Here is a 5,765-nt window from a genome sequence, read left to right as displayed (position 1 = left end):
CCTAAATCTCTACTATATGGTGCTTTTGATTCCCCTGCCTGATCACATCCTCTCACTTTTTTTTTCTCATTTTCTTTTTTCTTTTTTTAAATCCTCTTCTTTTTTTCAAACAACTTCTTCTCAATTCCTTTTATAACATTTTTTATAATTTCCATTTTTACAGTCATATTCCATCCCTTCATCATATCAACCCTTATTTTTGTACATATATAAGTTTTTCTTTCTTTAAAATTTTGGGAGGCAGTTTCTTCTAAAAGACCAAAATACACCCCAAATCTAGTGTGTGGCACTGATCTATATACCATATAGATCATATTTGATCACTTTCTGGTTTTCCTTTTGTTGTTGTTGTTTTGTTTTGTTTGTTTTTGTTTTTATCTTTATCTTTAATTTTTTTCTTCTTTTTCTTTTTTCTCTCTTTCCCTTTCTTATTCCACTGGTTCAGGTCTTTTCTGATTTGTTTAGAGTATATTTTCTGGGGACGTGGTTACTCTGCTAGCATTTTGTTCTCTCATTAATCTATTCTCCTCTGCACAAAATGACAAGACGGAAAAAATCACCTCAAAAAAAGAACAAGAGGTAGTACCGACTGCCAGGGACCTACTCAATATGGACATTAGTACAATGTCAGATCTAGAGTTCAGAATCATCACTTTAAAGATACTAGCTGGGCTTGAAAAAAATATGGAAGTTATTAGAGAAACATTTTCTGGAGAAGTAAAAGAGCTAAAATCCAACCAAGTAGAAATCAAAAAGGCTATTAATGAGGTGCAATAAAAAATGGGGGCGCTAAGTGCTAGAATAAATGAGGCAGAAGAGAGAATCAGTAATATAGAAGATGAAATGATGGAAAATAAAGAAGCTGAGAAAAAGAGAGATAAACAACTACTGGATCATGAGGGTAGAATTTGAGAGATAAGCGATACCATAAGATGAAACAACATTAGAATAATTGGGATCCCAGAAGAAGAAGAAAGAGAGAGAGGGCCAGAAGGTGTAATGGAGCAAATTATAGCAGAGAACGTCCCTAATTTGGGGAAAGAAACAGGCATGAAAATCCAGGAAGCACAGAGAACCCCTCTCAAAATCAATAAAAATAGGTCAACTCCGCGACATCTAATAGTAAAACTTACGAGTCTCATAGACAAAGAGAAAATCCTGAAAGCAGCTCGGGAGAAGAGATATGTAACCTACAATGGTAGAAACATTAGATTGGCAACAGACCTATCCACAGAGACCTGGCAGGCCAGAAAGGACTGGCAGGATATATTCAGAGCGCTAAATGAGAAAAATATGCAGCCAAGAATACTCTATCCAGCTAGGCTGTCATTGAAAATAGAAGGAGAGAGAAAAAGCTTCCAGGACAAACAAAAACTAAAGGAATATGCAAACACAAAACCAGCCCTACAGGAAATCTTGAAAGGGGTCCTCTAAGCAAAGAGAGACCCTAAAAGCAACATAGACCAGAAAGGAACACAGACAATATATGGTAACAGTCACCTTACAGGCAATACAATGGCACTAAATTCCTATCTTTCAATAGTTACCCTGAATGTAAATGGGCTAAACGCCCCAAACAAAAGACACAGGCTAACAGACTAGATTAAAAAACAAGATCCATCAATATACTGTCTGCAAGAGACTCATTTTAGAACCAAAGACACCCCCAGATTGAAAGTGAGGGGGTGGAAAACCATTTACCATGCTAATGGATACCAAAAGAAAGCTGGGGTGGCAATCCTTATATCAGACAAATTAGATTTTAAACCAAAGACTGTAATAAGGGATGAGGAAGGACACTATATCATACTTAAAGGATCTATCCAACAAGAAGATCTAACAATTGTAAATATCTATGCCCCTAACATGGGAGCAGCCAATTATATAAGGCAATTAATAACAAAAGCAAAGGAACACATAGACAACAATACAATAATAGTGGGGGACTTTAACATCCCCCTCACTGAAATGGACAGATCGTCTAAGCAAAAGATCAACAAGGAAATAAAGACTTTAAATGACACACTGGACCAAATGGATTTCACAGACATATTCAGAACATTCCACTCCAAAGCAACGGACTACACATTCTTCTCTAGTGCCCATGGAACATTCTCCAGAATCGATCACATCCTAGGTCATAAATCAGGTCTCAACCGGTACCAAAAGTTTGGGATCATTCCCTGCCTATTTTCAGACCACAATGCTTTGAAACTAGAACTCAATCACAAGAGGAAAGTCGGAAAGAACTCAAATACATGGAGGCTAAGGAGCATCCTACTGAAGAATGAATGGGTCAACCAGGAAATTAAAGAAGAATTAAAAAAAAATACATGGAAACCAATGAAAATGAAAACACAACTGTTCAAAATCTTTGGGATGAAGCAAAGGCAGTCCTAAGGGGAAAATATATAGCAATACAAGCCTTTCTCAAGAAACAAGAAAGTTCTCAAGTACACAACCTAACCCTACACCTAAAGGAGCTGGAGAAAGAACAGCAAATAAAGCCTAAACCCAGCAGGAGAAGAGAAATCATAAAGATCAGAGCAGAAATCAATGAAATAGAAACTAAAAGAACAGTAGAACAGATCAACGAAACTAGGAGCTGGTTCTTTGAAAGAATTAACAAGATTGATAAACCCCTGGCCAGACTTATCAACAAGAGAAGAGACATGACCCAAATCAACAAAATCATGAATGAAAGAGGAGAGATCACAACCAACACCAAAGAAATACAAACAATTATAAGAACATATTATGAGCAACTCTATGCCAGCAAATTAGATAACCTGGAAGAGATGGATGCATTCCTAGAGATGTATCAACTACCAAAACTGAACCAGGATGAAATAGAAAACCTGAACAGACCAATAACCACTAAGGAAATGGAAGCAGTTATCAAAAATCTCCCAAAAAACAAAAGCCCAGGGCCAGATGGCTTCCCGGGGGAATTCTACCAAACATTTCAAGAAGAATTAATACCTATTCTTCTGAAACTGTTCCAAAAAATAGAAACGGAAGGAAAACTTCCAAACTCATTTTATGAGGCCAGCATTACCTTGATCCCAAAACCAGACAAAGACCCCATCAAAAAGGAGAATTACAGACCAATATCCCTGATGAACATGGATGCAAAAATTCTCACCAAAATACTAGCCAATAGGATCCAACAGTACTTTAAAAGGATTATTCACCAGGACCAAGTGGGATTTATCCCTGGGCTGCAAGGTTGGTTCAACATCCGCAAATCAATCAATGTGATACAATACATTATCAAAAGAAAGAACAAGAATCATATGATCCTCTCAATAGATGCAGAAAAAGCTTTTGACAAAGTACAGCATCCTTTCTTGATCAAAACTCTTCAGAGTATAGGGATAGAGGGTACATACCTCAATATCATAAAAGCCATCTATGAAAAAACTACAGCAAATATTATTCTCAATGGGGAAAAACTGAGAGCTTTCCCCCTAAGGTCAGGAATGCGGCAGGGATGTCCACTATCATCACTGCTATTCAACATAGTATTGGAAGTCCTAGCCACAGTAATCAGAAAACAAAAAGAAATCAAAGGCATCCAAATTGGCAAAGAAGAAGTCAAACTCTCTTTGCAGATGATATGATACTTTATGTGGAAAACCCCAAAGACTCCACCCCAAAACTGCTAGAACTCATACAGGAATTCAGTAAAGTGGCAGGATATAAAATCAAGCACAGAAGTCAGTGGCATTCCTATACACCAACAACAAGACAGAAGAAAGAGAAATCAAGGAGTCGATCCCATTTACAATTGCACCCAAAACCATAAGGTACCTAGGAATAAATCTAACCAAAGAGGCAAAGAATCTGTGCTCAGAAAAGTATAAAATACTCATGAAAGAAATTGAGGAAGACACAAAGAAATGGAAAAACGTTCCATGTTCATGGATTGGAAGAACAAATATTGTGAAGATGTCAATGCTACCTAGAGCAATCTACACATTCAAAGCAATCCCCATCAAAATACCATCCACTTTTTTCAAAGAAATGGAACAAATAATCCTAAAATTTGTATGGAACCAGAAAAGACCCCGCATAGCCAGAGGAATATTGAAAAAGAAAAGCAAAGCCGGCGGCATCACAATTCCAGACTTCAAGCTCTATTACAAAGCTGTCATCATCAAGACGGCATGGTACTGGCACAAAAACAGACACATAGATCAATGGAACAGAATAGAGAGCCCAGAAATTGACCCTCAACTCTATGGTCAACTCATCTTCGACAAAGTAGGAAAGAATGTCCAATGGAACAAAGACAGTCTCTTCAACAAATGGTGTTGGGAAAATTGGATAGCCACATGCAGAAGAATGAAACTGGACCATTTCCTTACACCACACACAAAAATAGACTCCAAATGGTTGAAAGACGTCAATGTGAGACAGGAGTCCATCCAAATCCTAAAGGAGAACACAGGCAGCAACCTCTTCGACCTCAGCCAAAGCAACTTCTTCCTAGAAACATCGCCAAAGGCAAGGGAAGCAAGGGCAAAAATGAACTATTGGGACTTCTTCAAGATAAAAAGCTTTTGCAAAGCAAAGGAAACAGTCAAGAAAACCAAAAGACAACCGACAGAATGGGAGAAGATATTTGCAAATGACATATCAGATAAAGGGCTAGTATCCAAAATCTATAAAGAACTCATCAAATTCAACACCCAAAGAACAAAGAATCCAATCAAGAAATGGGCAGAAGACATGAACAGACATTTTTCCAAAGAAGACATCCAAATGGCCAACAGACACATGAAAAAGTGCTCAATATCGCTCAGCATCAGGGAAATCCAAATCAAAACCTCAATGAGATACCACCTCACACCAGTCAGAATGGCTAAAATTAACAAGTCGGGAAACGACAGATGTTGGCGGGGATGTGGAGAAAGGGGAACCCTCCTACACTGTTCGTGGGAATGCAAGCTGGTGCAGCCACTCTGGAAAACTGTATGGAGGTTCCTCAAAAAGTTGAAAATAGAGCTACCATATGATCTAGCAATTGCACTACTGGGTATTTACCCCAAAGATACAAAAGTAGGGATCCAAAGGGGTACGTGTACCCCGATGTTTATAGCAGCAATGTCCACAATAGCCAAACTGTGGAAAGAGCCAAGATGTCCATCGACAGATGAATGGATAAAGAAGAAGTGGTATATATATACAATGGAATATTATGCAGCCATCAAAAGGAATGAGATCTTGCCATTTGCAACGACGTGGATGGAACTGGAGGGTATTATGTTGAATGAAATAAGTCAAAAAGAGAAAGACATGTATCATATGATCTCACTGATATGAGGAATTCTTAATCCCAGGAATCAAACTGAGGGTTGTTGGAGTGGGGGGTAGGTTGGGAGGGATAGGGTGACTGGGTGATAGACACTTGGGAGGATATGTGCTCTGGTAAGCACTGTGAATTGTGCAAGACTGTTGAATCTCAGATCGGTACCTCTGAAACAAATAATGCAATATATGTTAAGAAAAAAAAAAGAAGAAGAAGAAGGTAGCTGGAGGGGAAGAATGAAGCGGGGGATATCGGGAGGGGTAGACGAACCATGAGAGACGATGGACTATGAAAAACAAACAGGGTTCTAGAGGGGAGGGGGGTGGGAGGATGGGTTAGCCTGGTGGTGGGTATTGAGGAGGGTACATTCTGCATGGAGCACTGGGTGTTATGCACAAACAATGAATCATGGAACACTTCATCTAAAACTAATGATGTAATGTATGGGGAT

Source organism: Mirounga angustirostris, unplaced genomic scaffold (assembly GCF_029215605.1).
Source record: "Mirounga angustirostris isolate CCGP_5_RB_7025 unplaced genomic scaffold, mMirAng1.0.hap1 SCAF_11, whole genome shotgun sequence".
Taxonomy (NCBI): domain Eukaryota; kingdom Metazoa; phylum Chordata; class Mammalia; order Carnivora; family Phocidae; genus Mirounga; species Mirounga angustirostris.
This window is presented reverse-complemented; position numbering follows the sequence as displayed.